General features: G+C 39.4%; 1 protein-coding gene across 2 annotated transcripts in view; it reads left to right on the top strand.

The window, feature by feature from the left end:
• Positions 1-17,941, top strand: part of LRP6 (LDL receptor related protein 6) — a 126,156-nt gene that overhangs the window by 29,719 nt on the left and 78,496 nt on the right. The gene's annotated exons all lie outside the window — the stretch shown is intronic.

The raw sequence follows: 17,941 nt of genomic DNA, 5'->3' as shown, positions 1-17,941 counted from the left end.
CATTCTTAAAGCATTAACAGATTATTTTTTTTTTACATGAATAAGATCAGCATTAGAATAACTTTTTGTATAAGAGACGGGTGATGAAGGTTCTGTTTCTGATTCTTCCTTGATTTTTTTTTGGGGGGGGGGGGGGGTGTGAGAAAATCGTTATTCCTGCTGTAAGTTCCTTCTTTAGTGTTGTATCCTGATAAAAAACAATTTATTCTTCCAAACATTTGCAGTTATTTAGGTGATTTGTGAGCACAGCATTGTTCTCTTTGCTTCCTTTCCTCCTCCACCACTCTTGCAGATGCCTGCTGAAGCAGGCACAGAAATTGAGCGGCTCAGGCCATTGCTATGCCAGCTTCCTGTGCTTGTGTTGTAACAAGTGAAGCAGCACTGTGCTGTTTCATGTTCATTACAACAGTGTTATCAAACAATTTGGATTAAACTGAGAAGTGAAAAAGCAAAAATGGGTTACAAGACCTGTAATAAGTATAAACACCTTTGGAAACACTTTGTGGGGATTGAGACAGATTTAAAATGTTTGTAAAACAAATACGTCTTTCTGTTGCTGCACCCCCGAATATAAAAACGCGATGCTTGAGTGCTAATGAACTTTTATAAAGAAACAGAAATGCTGGTCTATCTTCCTAGTCTGACAACTTAAATGACTTCCAGTTTGTTAAAATTGGTGTGGAATTTATGGGCCATTTGCTGTTATTGGAAAATGCTGATTCATCAACATTGAACTGGGCTTTGGCAATGGTGGTTTTGACAACTTTTCATTAAGTCCTTATCCTGGTTCACATTGTTGGAGTCTTGAGTTTCCAACTCTTGCAGTCATATCAGACTAGCTTTTTGGAAGCTAGTGAAATGAGGATTTTTAGCTGTGGTAGCATTGTGACCTCTATTTTGCTTCCTTCCAGGTATATCTTTCCCTTTCAAGTGCTGCTGTACTTCAGTGATATCTTGTAAGCTTTGTGTTTCCTTCATAGATTGCAGCAAGGCTTGGGTTAAAGCTGAACACTTTCTGCAGAAAAGAAACAGTATTGCCCATTAAAAATACTTGGTTTTCATTCTTTGTCAGCAATTCTTCATGCAGATGCTATTGTCTGTATTATGCTAGGCATTGCCTACATAGAAGATAGGAGTAATATTTCCCTGGGTCACCAGAATTTTAATAACCATTTTGCAGCTTTGAGAAGATAAGGGGAGGATAAAAATAGGAGAAAGGAATGGGATAATAGGTATGTATATGTACACAAGTCCCTCAGAAAGTAATGCCTTTTATGCCTTCCATTGCATGGAAGCTACAATAGATACAAAAAGCACATTAACTCTATTTGATAGAGCAAAGTCTCAGCTACAAAACAGTAGTTTCAACACAGTTGCCACCACTAGCTATGCATTTCCACCAGTGATGAGCAAGAGCCTCCATGCTGTGCTTGATTTAAAAAAAAAAACCTAAAATTAAAATTAAAAAAAAATCTGCACCAGTGGAGGCAACGGCCTCTTCCTGCAAACACTGCCTCAGCATGCTAACACCTACTGTTTGCTCTCTGTAAATGTTCAGCAAGTGTTGATGAACAACGGGAGCCATTTTTTTCCTCATGGAGGAATTCAGTGACACACCTTTGCTTCATACACACTTCCATGTCAGACACCATTTTGTCAGACTGCCCTTCCACTGTCATCTGTCACGTGGCAACAAAATGTAACAGAACGTTGGTGGGAAGGCTCAACATCTGCTGCCATACTACCAGCATCTGCCTCTGGCTTCAGCCAACATAATAAAATGAGAGGCATTACTTTTGGAGCAGCCGTTGTATATTCATGCTTTAGGAGACAAACATAGCAGCTGAAAAGAGATGCGATCTCTTCACTTTGATGACTAAGCTGCCAATGTGTTTTGTCATGTTTTCTGGTGTTTTCTCTCTAGTTTTCGAAAATTTTAAAGCAGATGGGAAGGTCTGTGTCAACACCACTGAAGGTCTGATTTTCATGGTAGTAAGTCTAGTCATTACTGTAATACAAAGGTATTTATTACTTGTCAAAAGCAGCGTCACTAAATTGCAACTAGCAACCTTCTGATTCACCTTTTAATTTGTTCAACTGTTGTCTGAAAACTAACTAGCTTTGTGAAAGTCAATTATCTTAAATATATAAGCAGATGCAAAGGGAGGAAGTAAACACAGTTTCTTAACAGATGCTTGCTACCGCTTCTTGCTTGGTTGTCTTCCAGCATAGGATGCATTTTTTGCCTTCTAAAGGTGAGATTGGGATAACAGAGAACAAGTACTGCCAAAATAAGTAATTTATGTATGGGTCTCTTCATAAGAACAGAATTGCGTGTGTTGGGAGGGAGCTCTGAAGGTCATCTAGTCCAGCTCCCCAACAGTAAGAACATCTACAGCTAGATCAGGTTGCTCAGAGGCTTGTCTAACTTGACCTTGAATGTCTTCAGGGATGGATGGACCACTCACTGTCTCTGTGGGCAACCTGTTCCAGTGCTTCACTACCCAACAAACAAAAAACAAAATGCAAACAAAAAACCAGACCTTTTTTTCTGATATCTAAATCTCTTCTGTTTTAGTTTGAAACCAACTCTTGTCCTGTCACAACAGACCCTGCAAAAGCGTGCCCCTCCTTTGGACACACTCCAACAGGTCCATGTCTCACATGAACTGAGCGCTTCATGTCTAGATGTAGTACTCCAGATGAGGTCTCACCAGTGCAGAGTAGAGGGGCAGGATCATCTTCCTCGACCTGCTGACCACATTTCTTTTGATACAGTCTAGAATACAATTGGTTTTTCTGGGCTGCAAGGGCACATTGCTTGCTCAAGTCCAGCTTCTCCTCTACTTGTACCTCAAAGTCCTTTTAAACTGTGCTCAATCCCTTCATCTCACAGCTTGTATTGATAGCAGAGGTTGCCTTGACCCAGGTGCAAGATCTTGCACTTGGGTTTGTTTAACCTCATGAGATTCGCCTAAGTCCTTTGCGTGAGACTATTTAGGTTATCTGAATGGCTTCCAATCCCTTGGATATATAAATCTTACTATGCAGCTTGTGGTCTGCAAACGTGCTGAGGGTGCATTTGACCCCACTGTCAATGAAGATATTAAAGAAAACTGGCCACACTATTGATGCCTGAGGGTTGCCACTCATCACTGATCTCCATCTAGGCACTGAGCCATTGACCACTGCTCTCTGCGTACAATCTTGCAACTAGTCCCCCATCAATCAATCAATCTACTCATCAGATGCATATATTTCAATTTAGAGAGAATTATTTTACAAGGGCCTGTGTCAAAGGCTTTATTGAAATCAAGCAGATGACATCAGTGGCTCTTCCCTTACCTACTAGTACAGTTACTCCATCATACAAGGTCACTAGGTTGGTCTGGTAGGACTTGCCCTTAATGAAACCGTGTTGATCATCTTGGATCACTTCCCTGTCTTCCATGTGCCTTAGCACAGCTTCCAGTAGGATCTGTTCTGTGGCCTTCACTGGAACAAAGGTGAGGCTGATAGATCAGTAGTTCTCTAAATCATCCTTTCTACCCTTCTAAATAAATGACTGTGGTGTTGCTTTTTTTTCAATCACCAGGGACTTCACCTGACTGCTATGACTTCTCAAATATTGGGAGTGGCTTGGCAACTGCATCAGGTGATTCTTTCAGAACTCTATTTCCACCACTCCAATCTCATAAGGACAACTGTTAACCAAGTGTTTGACCTGCTTAATGGTGTGCAGTGTAGGTGTTGTTTTGATGAGACTGTATAATTAGTGACAGGTAAGACTGCAAACCAGAACTTGCTTTCTCTGATAAGTTTGGCTTAAATATGTACAGTTAAAATGCTAAAAAAAACCCCAGAAAAATACCCAATCCTGGCTCAGGCTAATGTTTACTGTGTGGGATTTAACCAAAGAAACAATGAGCCATTCCCTTCGGTGGTAGAACAAGAGCTAATATTTCTTCATATAAGCAACTTTAGCAAGAGCTCTGTTAACTGTCGCACCTTACACATATTTTATGTCCCCGATGTTCTATGCCTCTTGATAACCCTGTTGATGTGATTAGAAGTTGAAAATGTGTTACAGGTGTGGGTGACTAGTGGTGGGGGTAATTTCCACTCTGGACATTGGGCCGCCTGTATGGATGTTACAGAAAATGATTGCTGTAGAATTAAGCAATGCCCTTAATTAGCTCCTCTGAGTTTATAGGTTTGTATGTCTGGGCTTTGCATAGCTGAGGATGGTAATGCTCAGTGCTCTATAAGAGTTTTTTTCACTGAGCATATGAGTTTGGGTTATGTTATTCTAGCAATGACTGCACACAGACGTTTGAAGGACCTGGGAGCTGACAATAGTCTAGCAAAAAGTACTGACAGCATTTGTAGCTAATGTGTCCAGCATGTTTGTGTAAATACTGTGGGAACGCAAAAATATGTCTAATCTGATGTTTGCAATTTGTTGCCTGATTTCAGTCAAGACCCCCAGCTTCTCCTCAGTGGTCAGATTGGATAGGGGTCTGGGCAACCTGGTCTAGTGGGTGGCAGCCCTCCTCAAAGTGGGAGGTTGGAACTTGATGGGCTTTAAGATCCCTTCCAACCTAACCCATTTTATGATTCTACAATCTCAGTACCAATAAGGTAGATTCCTGTTCTCTAACAATATCCACACAGGACAGACTCACCCCGCATGCCTTAGTGCCTCTGTTTTAGTCAGACTTCAAGGAGTCCAGTCCTGGCATGCTTACGATTAGAAGACAAAATATTGTTAGTTCCAGGGTTGGCAGAAAAACTTGATAGTTAGTGGTTTGTTTGTTTGTTTTTCCAGAGGCTTTGCCCATTGCTGAACTTTAGAGCTGTGCCTTTTCCTAGAAATAAGACAAATGGAAATGATCCTGGTAGATGCCAGTTCATTTCAGGGCATTGTGACAGGAAAAGCAGCTCCTAAATCTCTGATAGGATTTTCTACGTAACAGATAGTCAGTTTGTGTAAACTTTATTGAAATGACCTCAAGAAAGCTTCCTTGTACCTGAGTCTGAAATAAACAGTTCTCTGCTTTGAAAGCAGTTTCATATTTCTGTAGGAGCTATCTGCAGACCAGGGAGATGACTTCCCTGCTAAAATAGCAGGAGTTGATACCTTCACTCATTGCCAGCTCTAACTACTTCACTGACATCAGTTTGCACTGGTGATTCTTTACTTCTATAAAGAATAATAAAAAACCACATAGTAACCTCTCTTGTTAAGAGATGAGTCCTTGCCAAACTGAGCAAGCTCATTTCTTTCACTGTTATCTGAGACCGCAAAGAGAAAGAGTGAGTTTGTGCCTTTCTGTTTGAAAGTTAGCCAGAAAAAGATCTTTGAGGAGTGATATTTACATGGCTGCCTTGGGTGCCCAACCTGCTGAGTTAAGTTAGCCAGCTCAGCTCCGTGCAGGCACTGCAGAAAGGTTGCTTTTTTCCTCCTCGCTCAAGGAGCTGAGCCGGCTGGCTCACCCTGCTGAATTGGGTTCTAAAGCTGATTTGATTAATGCCACTCCCCCCTGAGGACATGGGTTGTTTAATAATAATGCATTCTAGTGCCAACGCTGGTGAGTGTTATTGCTTTTATCAACAATAAAAGGAAAGGAGGCAAAAATATGCATTCTTCTTTTGAAAAATGACTGCAATTTAACAATTGAGTTTAAAAACAAAAAAGCCCCTAAATAAATCTTGCACTGTGAGTTTATTGGATAGTTTGTTAATGTGGTGTAAAAAGCTAAGCAAAAAAGTTGTCTCATTGTCCTGTTCAAGAAACTAGAGCTTCATAGTAATTCCAGCATTGGAGGCTTCCTAATAGATGTTGACCTTGAGTCAGTAACACAAGGCTGACTTGCATATATTTTAGACTCTTGCAGTCATTGAAGCACTGCTCCTGATAAAACTCTGATGAAGACAAGAGTCTTTATATTTCATCTCCATTAAAATAATTATTTTATCTCTGGAGCAAAGTGAAGCATAATATTTTTTTTTTTTCCCCTTTTAATAGGAGGACTTACAGCATTAATTTCCAAACCAAATTCAGAAAATCTTCTTTTAGACATTGCAGCCTGATGCAGGGAGCACAGGAGGGCTCCGTTCAGAGATTTTTGTACTGAGTCTTAATGCAGTAGTACTGCCATCAGTACATCCAGCTCTTTTGTGTTTCTTGGAACTTCAGCTTCTTTGCTTCCCTGAGTATAGAGAATAGTACACAGTATTTGTGACATGTGGCTGCTTAAGCTCTTATCCTTGAAAATTACTGTTACAATGACTTAATTACAAAATGAACTCTTGCTTGCTTGTAAAAGCCCTTTCTCACATGGTTACGTCAGCACGTTTAATTGATAGTGAAGATGTTGAACAACTGGAAGTAGAAAAAAATATCTCAAGAGCCCCCTTTCTTATGATTTATGAGCTTTGAGTAGGGAATGATGGTATTTCTAATGTAGGGAGTTGCTCAGAAGAAGCTTCAGCATCTGAGGCTAGCCCTGGCTAAGTTTCTTTCTGTACGCTGTAAAAAAGCTGCAGTGCCTGTTTTCTTGGATTGTTAATTAGACAAGTTAAGTTAAATAATGCACTTCTCCAGAACAGAATGCATCCTTCTGGTGAAGCTGTTCCTTTTGTGCAAACTGGCCTGATTCTATCAAACTGTCAATGTCACATGCCATTGAATCACAGTCTTCCCTAACCATGTGTATCGATGTGCAAAACCAAGCTATTCTGACAGCTTCCCAGGGCAGTTGACAAAAAAAAACAAGAGTAAGGTTAGGAAGAGTTAAAGCTTCTCTGAATAAATTCACTATCTATATTTCTTACAAACTTGGGGGGGAATCTTACCATTGCCGTGACTTCTGTGTATTATTAGTATAGCTCTATCCTTTAATTTCTTCATATAGTTCATTTCCAAAAGTACTTTTGTCTGCAATATTAATCCCAAACTTTTTTTTTTTTTTGGTCATTTACATAACTTTTACAGTTTACATTTCATTTACAATTAAATTCAGTTCAGAGAAAAGTGGTTAAACAGTAATTGTCAATAAAGCAGATAAAAGCCTTTGGTAAAACTGGATAACAAGCATGAAGGGATTACTGTTCATGACTTATAACAAAAGAAAGCATTGTTATCTGAAGCAGACCATGGAATGGACAGGCTAAATGGGACCTGGTATGAAAGGAGCAATTTAAATATTGAGGAAAAAATTTTTTTGTAGGTGGTTATATTCAGATAGTTTCCGAACATTACATTGCATTTGAGGTTTGAGTGCATCCCTGATAAACTCAACTCTTGGGGAAAAGAATATATACATTTATACGTACATGAGCTGGAATTTTACTTTCTCAGATTTTGAGTCCATTCTTGTAAGCACTGGTTCGTGCAAAATTTGGAGGGTTTGTGCTGTACAAGCACGCTACTGCATTTCCATGGAAAATCTAACTTAAAGGAAAACCCAGAATCTAGATGAATGAATTAATTGCACTTTGCCTTGGGACAGAAAACATATAAAGTGAAACCTGTAAATTATACATGGCTTGGACACAAGTTTCAAGCTGTCAGTAATTGTGTTCAGTGCTGCCATTATTAATGAAGCTGTCTTTCTGCCCTAATCTTTTTCACTCTTAAGATTGTAATTGTGACTCGTAGAAGAGTTTTGGAGAAGAAATGCTTTGTCTTGCAAAAAAAAAAAAAAAAGAAGAAGAAAAAAAAAGGAAAAAAAGTTGGCTGCACTATCCTGCTTCAGGATTCACAATTGCTTAGTGAACTTGGTTTCAATGTGATGCAGAGCAGATGCAGGGTTCAGTCAATCCAAGAAAATGTAAACAGGTAAATAATAGACAAGATGAGTAGTGTTACATAAAGAACTAAAACCTCTGCTTTTATGTGTAACAGGGATACAGAGTTTCAGGGTGATCAATAAGAGAACTCTAACTCTAGAGCACAAGAAATTTGACAGGAAAAGGTAGCTTTACGATCTGCCCACTAGATCAATTTCTACAGCAGAAACAGACCTAAAGCCCCTAGTTTGCATATCAGTAGTCAGAAAGAACAGAGCAGTGTGGCAGTGGAAAACACCAGTCTCTTGTGCATTGCATTCCCACCTCTGGAAATTCAGTCATGCACTAGAGAACAGTAGATCTTATCTAGTGGAAAGTTGACATTCTGACCTGAGTTTACATATTAGGGAATAATTTTAAATGCTTTTTTATGTGTGTGAATTTGATTAGTAATTCTAAATCAGCAATTAAAGTTGGCATTGCTTCTGCTTAGCTATAGCTTGTTCTTGAAGTGTAGTTGTGCTGGGGGCTATGCCAAGGATACTTACCCAAGGATACTTTACCTTCTTCAATTTGCTACCAAATCTATGGATTCGTGCTCACTGTTCTTGACTTGATTCAGATAAAAATTTCTTCATATATGCATTCCCAGCTGTTAACATCTGTTCTGCATACTGGGCTTATATTTGAAATTTCTACCTGAGTTTGAGTGGCATATTTTATAATTCAGAACAGAGCATGCATCCCACTTACCCAGTTTTAGGTTTTTGCTTACAAATTCAGTTACCTTGTCCTTGTATTGGAGGGATGAGCACATAAGGCACTTGAAAGTGGCACAGAGGACCTGCTGTAACAAAATAAAATGAGACTTATAGGTAAGGAAGCATCACAGTGCCAGAAAGTTTATAAGATGAAAGCTGTGAGCAGCTCCAAGATGCAAGAGCGGTGCAGTTCCCAGCTGTGTATCAGCACATGCATCACTTGCTCTTTTGTGGCATTGTACACTGCAGCTTTTAAAGCATTCCAGACCTGAATGTCTCGGTTTTCTCTGATCTCACATTTTAAATTATTCCTTGAAATGTTTATTCTCAACATAGCTAGATATATTTGATTTTTGTTGAGTGAAACAGTAAGTCGGTCCCTGGAACAAAATCAAAACTAAAAAAATCTGTCTGCAATACTGATAAATATATCTATCTATATATCTGATAAATATATCTATATGCAAAAGAATTTCTTCATGTGTTGTTCTGGTTTAGATGCCATTAAGTGTGGAAGAGTGACCATTTCCCCTCCCTGCTGATAATGTATTGTCAACAATGTGCTGTTCTGAAGAACAAATTATGATGTGTATATACCATGCTTAGTAAAATGAATTTCCTATTACTGTGCTGAATACCTACTAATATACTGCAAATAAAGATTTATAAAGTGCTTTTTATTTTTTCAAACAGGTTGCCTCTTGGTAGACTTTATTATTCTTCCTTTTTCTTTCTTTCTTTGCTTTTTTTTTTTTCTTTCTTTCTTAGCTTTTAGAAGCCTTGAAGTATAGAGTCAGAAAGGAGTGATACAGGGAAGTATTTCCTCTACAACTTTCCTTCTCCCCTTTTGCAGCCTGTTCAAAGAGGGGTACTGCTTGAGCTGCTTTTGTGTTCCTGGATTCCTGTCAGCAGAATTCCCGCTGATTCAGGACGCCTTCCACACCCATGTATGCTGGCTTTAGCTATCCTCAACTATTATGTTCCCAGCTCTTTCTCCCTATGCCCTATTTCCATACAATTTATCAAAAGAAGTGCAGCAAATATTACATTAGATTAAATCATGTGTTTAAAGATGCCATTTTGTATTCATATATCAGAAAACTGGGGTGCATATTTTAGTTGGATAAGAAAGATTCCAAACTTTCCAATACTTCATAATTATATACTAGAAGGATTTTATATGTAACTGCGAGTTTCTAAAAAACTGGACTTCAGTTCACAATATATTTAAATATAGAAAATATGTCTATTTGTTTTTGAGGTTTTTCTTTGCTTGTTTTACATATATTAGCATATAATTTCCTTTGTATGCAGTTAGTGTTGTATTTACCATGACATCTGTTTCTGCAAGTTAAATGAGAAGAATGATTTTATTGCTTTAAAAAAAAAATTCTGAAGCATTCATATGATGTATTTCTATAAAACCACTCCAATAAATAGCAGAAAATAAAATTCCAGTAATATTTTCACAGAAACACAGGGGTTGGCAAGGACCTCTGGAGATCATCTAGTTCTCTTGCTAAAGCAGTCTCCCCAGAGTAGGTTGCACCGGAAAAAGTGTCCAGACAGGTTTTGAATATCTCTGGAGAAGACTCCACAACTTCTCTGGGCGGCCTGTTCCAGGGCTCTGTCACCCTCAAAGTATAGAATTTATTATCATGTTCATATGAAACTTCCTGCACTTCAGTTTGTGCTCTTTGTCCTGTTGCTAGGCATCACTGAGGAGAGCTTGGCTCCATCTACTTGACACCCTCCCTTCAGGTATTTATAAGAGTTGATATAATCCCCTCTTAGCCTTCTCTTTTCCAGGCTGAACACTCCCAGGTCTCTCAGTCTTTCTTCATGAGGGAGATGTTCCATACTCATCTTTGTAAGCCTCTGTTGGGCTCTCTCCTGTAATTCCCTATCTTTCTTGAGTAGAGAAGCCCAAAACTGAGCACAGCTTTGGTCTCACCAGGGCACAGTAGACGGGGAGAAGAACATCCCTTGACCTGTTGGCCATGTTCTTTTTAATGCACTCTAGGATACCGTTGGCATTTTTGGCCATGAGGGCACACTGCTGGCTCGTGGTCAACCCATTGTATGCCAGGACTCCCAGGTATTTCTTAGCAGAGGTGCTTTCCAGCAGGTCAGCTTAGTTGCTTAACAGATCTTTTTTCTTCAATATGTAAATGAAGGGCTGTTCGTTTCATCTGAGTGTAAAGCCTTTAGCCTATATTCTGATCATGTGTAGTATGGCTTTCTAAATGTTCACTGGAAACATTCCTCCTCAACAACTGCAAAGCTCGCCTAGTCTTGATCTCCAGAATTAGGGCTCAATGTATACCTCAGGTGTAATGTGTCCTGTCTTATTATGCATTAATTACACTGATTCTTTTTGTTTCTATTCTTTTTATCTTCCATAGGATGATCTCTTTCCTTTTTTTTTTTTTTTTTTTTGTTTTTTTGTTTTGTTTATTTGTTCACAAGCATCTTGCAGCTTTTGATGGGTTAAAAATAAGACCTTATTTTTGGTAATTTTGTAGTATGAAAAGACTAATTGCTTCATGTTGCTTTCTTACAGCAGAGTAAGTGATTCAGTGAGTCTAGTGGATGATCAAAGTACAGAAGGGAAAAAAAAATCAAGGCAAACAAGGGCATTTCAGAACAGCTGAAATGAGTGGTTTGCCTGCAGATTGCTAACAGAGGGCATCAAGTTGGTTTCCTTATCAAGAAACTGACAAACAAATCGCAAGGACAGACACTGCACTGAAAATCTAATGAGCCCCTAAATGTCATTCCCAATTCATTAAAAAAAAAAAAAAGACCGAGGGAACGATGGTTACATACGCGTAAGCCTGATTTCCTTACCGAGCAATAGGTTGGAAACTATGGGAAGAGAATCAGGAGCCTGCTAGAAATGTGATATCGAAAGTCCAAGGCAGCTTGATTTGTTAATGCATTAAATCATGGTGTGGCTTGGGTTGGAAGAGACCACAAGGATCATCTAGTTCTAATCACCTTACCATGGGAAGGGTAGCCAAACACTAGCTCAAGCACTAGATCAGGTTGCTGTGGACTCCATCTAGCCTTGCCTTGAACAGATCCAAAGATGCGGCATTCACATCCTCTCTGGGCAGCCTGTTCCAGCACCTCACCACCCTCTCTGTGACACTTTCCTCTGACATCTTAGCTAAATCTCCCTTCTCTTGGTTTAAAACAATTCCTTCTTGTCCTATCACAGTCTGCCAGTGTAAAAACGTTGTTTTCCCTCCTGCTTATAAGATCCCCTTGAATATTAGAAGGCTGTAATGAGTTCTTCTCAGAGCCTTCTCTTCTCCAGGCTGAACAAGCGCAGCTCCTTCAGCCTGTCTTCATAGGAGAGGTACTCCAGCCCTTTTATCATCCTTGCTGCTCTCCTCTGGATCCACTCCAACAGCTTCACATCCTCCTTGTTCTGAGCATCCCAGACCAAGATACAGTACTCCAGGTGGGGTCTCACAAAGGCAAAGTAGAGAGGGACAATCATCTCCCTCTCTCTGCTGACCACCACTCTTCTAACATAGCTCAGGATACCATTAGCCTTCTGGGCTGCAAAGGCACACAGCTGGCTCGTGTTGAGTTTTACATCTACTAGAACCACTAAGTCCTTCTAGGTAGGAAATAATGCTACTGCATAGTGATGTACAGTGGTATGACTTTTTGCTGGAAGGAAACAGCAGAGAATGCAAAGTGGGTTCTCCCTCTCACTCTTGTGTACCAGGCAATATGGGTAAAGTTTATGACTTCCTGCTGTGGTATAGTAGATGTGATCATAGTGCTTCAATTTAAGATACATAGGGAAAAACCATTGCTTCATCTGAACAACTTGCAACAAAAAAACTTTCTTTGCTTCCTATATAAAGGATGGGTAAAGGGGTGAGGAAAATTATCCTTTTTTTGATATTGAAATATAAGTAGCAAGTTTGACTTCACTGCAAAGATTCTCGTACTTGTCAAAGCAGAGACTGAAAAATTAACAGTAGCAGTTGATTTGCACGTGTTCAGTTTCAGCTCAAGGCTCTTTGAAATTAGTGAATTCTAAATATTCTATGGTGCAAATATTTGTATGTTTAATACAAAACATTGTAAAGAGACAAATTATTTTTCATTGTGCAAAGTACCAAATAAAGTTTCTCTTGGAATGACTGTGAGGAATAATTCTAGCAGTTTCTTGTGCTCTTCACCACTTATCATTTCAATATAGCTACATATTCTTTTATACTTGCTTTCAGAGTTTTGTTCCATTCACAGGCATGGGGATCTGTATCTTTTAATGGGATCTTGAAGAGCAGTTTAAAACCAGGTGTTCTATGTTCACAGTCTGCTCTTGGGCAATGCTCAGCTAGCTCTGAAGACTCAGTGGAACAAATATCTGTGAGACTCAGTTTCCAGAGCTGCCCAGCAGTGGTGTGAGGTCCTGCCCCTGCTTCTTTGCTAGCTTCTCTAGAGACTATGGTATGTTTTTTTTGTGTGTGCGTGTGTGTGTTGAAATTCTGTCAGCACTGCCAACCTGTTTGCTTTCCTCTGATATTTTCTTTAAAATTTGAAGAAGCAAGATATGTTGGAAGGCAAGTGTTTTCCTTTTGTCAATTTGTCCATCTCCTATTACATTAGGTTATGTTTCAATTTTCTGTTGGCTTACCTGCAACTAAAAATCTGGCTGAACTTTGCAGGGTCTGGTGTATGATGTTTGGGCCAATTCCTGCACAAAGGGCTGACTGAGGCATTCCAGCCCACATCTGCGTTTCACTTCCATTTTGCAGTCAGCTAGGGTCTAGTGGTGGTGTTATATAGATAACAGAGAGAAGAAACTCTTTCTATATTTATTTGGCTAAAGCTGGGGCAGTTTGTGTGTTTGTTTGTTTGTTTGTTTTAATGCTGCTGAGTTCTGACAGCTTTATTTCCTGCATGCTCTGTAATAAATGAAAAAATGGCTTCTGTTCAATAAGTGTAGAAGGCACACTGTTAGACCTTTTATGTCTGGAGATAGAAAAGGTTAATTTACAAGTTCATGGAGGGAAAGACCTTTCCACCTGCTCAAACAACTGAAATTCTGCCTTCCTGTGCATTCAGCAAAAACAACTTCTTGTTTTCTGATGAACTTCTTTTTCTTGTTTCCTTAGGATGTGTCCAAAAGGACAATCTGATGCATGCAATTCTACAGTGTATAAGCACATGTTTGACAGTTCAGTCAAATGTTACTTCCTACAGACTCTCAGAAATGTCTGGATGAAAATGAAAAACAATCTCCCCTCTGTGCTTTTCTTGTCAGATTGCCCAGAATATTTCTCAAGCTAGAAACCTGAAAACAGCCAGCATTTTGGCTAAGAGATACTTTTGCATATTAAGTCCCTATTCATGCATAGAAAATAAGTTTATCAAGTAAGTTTGTGCTACCATTTTGATTTCTTATAAATATCTTCCAGTATATTATTTTTAGGACTTGAGAAAACAATCTCCAAAATCTCATTCTAATTTTATAAAGTATTGTTGATAATGAGTTAGAATCAAAGCATCAGCTTCTGACAGCTTCATTGAAATATTTCTTCTTTCCGAAATGGAAATGTTTGCTTTTATCCCTCATTTTAAAAAATAAATTAAAGAAAAGGAAAGGTCAAACAAAAATTTCTTTCTCCTACCAGATGAGATGTATATAGGAAACTAAAGCCAGATCTTACGAGGAAGTCCTCATATTGCCTTACTGATTACAGGTGGGTCTTTGCCTGATGAGCGTACTGCCTGAGGTGCTAGGATAAATGCAGTCATTTGTGCAGAACTACTGTCACCAGGGTGGGCCAGTTCTTTTGAGGAACCAGCGTAGAGTATACCAGGAACAGTATTTGCATGTCTCACAAAATATGTATTCCAGTAGACTTCTTTCTATTATATGGCTGATGTACACAGGCATGAAATTTAGCACAGTGTTTTCCCCATTTGTTTGTTTAGTCTTTTAGGATTCCTGGGAGATCCGTTGTGAAGGCTGCAGTAGTTCATCATTGATTTCAGATGCTTCAGGAGGTCACTGCTTTGTTGGCAGCAATAGCAGAATGCGACATCTCTACTTCTGGTCATTGTGCTAAAGTCGCTGAACAGACTCCTCGATAGTTTTAGTGATCTGAGCACTAATAGTCTGGACTGTGAAATGAATGGACGAGCATAGGTGGAAGTATGCCAGGCCTCCAGCCTTTACCAGCATGCAGAGGATGGAGGTGGGAATTAGGGGACAGAGTGGGTAGGGAATTAAAAAGCTGCAGCATTTTAGCATTTCTGGGTTTTCTAGTAACTTGGTAGATACACTGATGTATTTGAGGAGAATGAAATATGAAAGACTTGATTTTCAGCAAAATATGTTTTTGTTTTGTCCAGTAAATAAGTCAGCTCTGCGTAGCCAAAATGAGAAACTGCAGTTTTGATAGGAGCTTGTGGGCTCCCAGACCAGAAAATTTAAGGGAAAGAAATTCAGTGTAGTAGGATGTTAATAGCTCATGCCTAATTCCCTGTATAGCTGCTCTAAGCACATTCAAGAGTAGTCGCACAAAGGCAGTTGAAAACTTGTGTAGGATAAGTTAATTGCACAGAAATTTTCCTTGAGTACAGAGAGATAATGTAAGATATTACTGTAGAGCAACTCTGAAAATCATGTTCAGTTAATGCCTGTGCTTATTCATAGAGACAAACTGTTATGAAAAACTGCAGTTCTCAACTACCTAAGAACATCTCATTTGTGTTTATCTTGATCGTATCCTGAAGGAATATTTCTTCCTCTCTCATGAATAAATTATCTCTGTATTTGGTTGACTGTGTACATTTTTTGTTTCTTTTGAAAGACTGAAAATATTTCTTGAAGTTTTCAATCAGTTGAGAAACTTCATGCTAGAACCTTCTGATGGTACTTAGAGTCCATTTGAAAACTCATTTTCTGCTTAGTTTGAGACTTTAAGTCCTTCTGGATTGTGGTTCCATTCTTCCTTAAATCTTCTTCAACAAGTTTCTATTGAGGACACATGGAATGATTGCTTGTTTGGGCTTTTTTTTCTTGAAGTCCTGAAGGACTACAGACATTTCTTCTTCTAAAGTCAAGAACTAGTCTAGGCAGCCAAATGCATATATGTGATACACCTTTTTCATGAACTATTTGTGTTTCTTATTTAATTTCACTTTTCCTCATCGGAAGAGTGGCAGTCCTGCTAGTGTGGAGCAGAGTGAGTCGAGTGCCAAGCTCTGCAGGGAGTACTGCAGAGCTGATGAGCTCCAGGGGATGCTGTGCCCTTGAAACCTACCCTGGCTCTGAGGCTGGGTGGCTCTTTGGGTCCTTGTGGAGTTTAGAGGTTCTCAGGGACATAAACGAGCATAATTGGAAAGTTGAAGCATCCACTGTGAAGGGCATAACCAAATAATTGGCTGTCCCAATTAGGCAGCTGTTCTTCCCACAGAATAATGTTCGTGAAGGTAAATGATTGCCTGCCCTGCAAGGTGTCCCAATTAACTGCCTTAAAATCAGCTAAGTGCTGTTTATGGTATCCCCGCTCAATGAGTGAAACAGCTGTTGGCCGGGGCTTTAATGATGCTCCTGGCAGGGGCCTGGCTTCGTGCAAGATAGCGGGGCTGAAAGAATCCGTATCAGTGATGGGGAGCATCACAGATCAGAAGATTGCAAAGTCGATAGGTGCTGGACATGAATTTCTGTCTCAGTGTGAGTACTGTTGGAAATCACTGCTGAATTATAGTATTTAATCTCAGCATTTGTACTGTGCAAGCTTTTTTTTCTGCGTATAGGAAATAATCTACCCTCAGTGCACCTAGACTTTGAACTTTATTGGAAAAGAAACCCTGTTCTTTACCGTGTTTGTTCATCTCACAGAATGGAATCAAGAAACGCTGTTTCCTTTCTTTTCCATGGCAAAACTTTATAATTTGAAGCAAATCACAACTAGCAAGTTACAGCTGTACAGTGCATAGTGATTTCTGATGGTTTTGAAGAGGAAGTTTTTATAGCCTGTTTCACTTTACTTACAGGAGATGCCAAAATTCAAAAACAAATGAAAAAGCAACCAAAACATACACCCATGAGTTTAAGAATACACGGGAAAATGTTTGTAGGTTTAAGCTTTTCTTCTCATTGTTCTTAATATTTGTATGTGGTATACCTGTGTTTTAGTTTCAGCTGAGACAGGTTTTCTTCACAGTGTCTGGTATGGTGCTTTGTTTCTTCTCTAGAAGAAAAGAAATGTTGATAATGCACTGATGTTTATAGCTGCTGCTAAGCAGTGTTGTGCAGAGCCCAGGCCGTTCTCAGCAAAGGGCCCAATGAGCTGGAAGGGAACAGAATTAGGACAGCTGACTTAAACTGGCCAAAGGGAACATGCTATTCCATAGCATAAGACATCATGTGGAAAGAGTTTTGAAAGGGGTAGGGGTGCATCACTCTCTCTTCCACTGCTTGAGGGGCTAGTTGGTTGATGGGTAATTGTTTGTGCCCCACTTGTTATATACGTCCATATATATGTGCATGTATATATATCTATAGTCATAAATATTTTCCTTTTGTCTATCTTACTAAATAAGTTTTCTCTCAATGCACAAGTTGGAATGCTTTTTTTGTTTTCCTTGATTCTCTTCCCAGTTCCACTGGGAAGGAGAGTAGTGAGCAAATGACTGTGTGGTACTGAGCCACCTGCCTAATTACACGCAACAGTCATTTTGGCACCCAACGTGGGGCACAGAATGTTGAGATAACAGCAGATCTGGCCCTGGAGCATGTTAATACAGGGTTTTGTGGTAGTTTGATAATTGCTAGTCACTATGTTAATTGTTTCCATATTTATAGAGCTCTCCTAGTCTTTTTGTGGAACTATATTGTGTAGCACCTTCCTTGCTGTTTATTCTCCCTGATGCATTGTTTGTCACCTCTGAGGGTTGGATTAAGATTTTGTTTTTTGTTTTTTTTTTTGTTGTTTTTTTTTTCTCGCTGTGTGGCCTTGGCTTATCTTATGATAAAATTGCCAGCTGAGAAATTACTGTTTTGTGCGTATTCAGCATTGCAGTCATTGTTAGGCTCTGGATGGCATGTTGTTGATTCTATTAACGATTACACTCTTTTCTTTGTCTTTCGGGGAGTCTGGCTATGGAGGAGATAGAGGAGGACACTTTCCAGCAGTTCATCAGCCTCTTTTTCACTTTTCCTTCTTTCACTAGAGCTCAAGAGCTAGTTACATTAGCTCTTGGGAGTTACGAATATCCGTGGGAAATTCAATCTACCATGTTCCTAGTGCTATTTGTTGTGAATGTGTTCCGTGACATTATTTAAGAATGTCACCCAGATACCTGCCCTAAGGTGGGATAGTTCTGAGTTGTAGGAAGTGTGG

Source organism: Lagopus muta, chromosome 1 (genome assembly GCF_023343835.1).
Source record: "Lagopus muta isolate bLagMut1 chromosome 1, bLagMut1 primary, whole genome shotgun sequence".
Lineage (NCBI taxonomy): Eukaryota > Metazoa > Chordata > Aves > Galliformes > Phasianidae > Lagopus > Lagopus muta.
The sequence above is the reverse complement of the archived record's forward strand: the minus strand, read 5'-3'. Positions and strand labels throughout refer to the sequence as shown.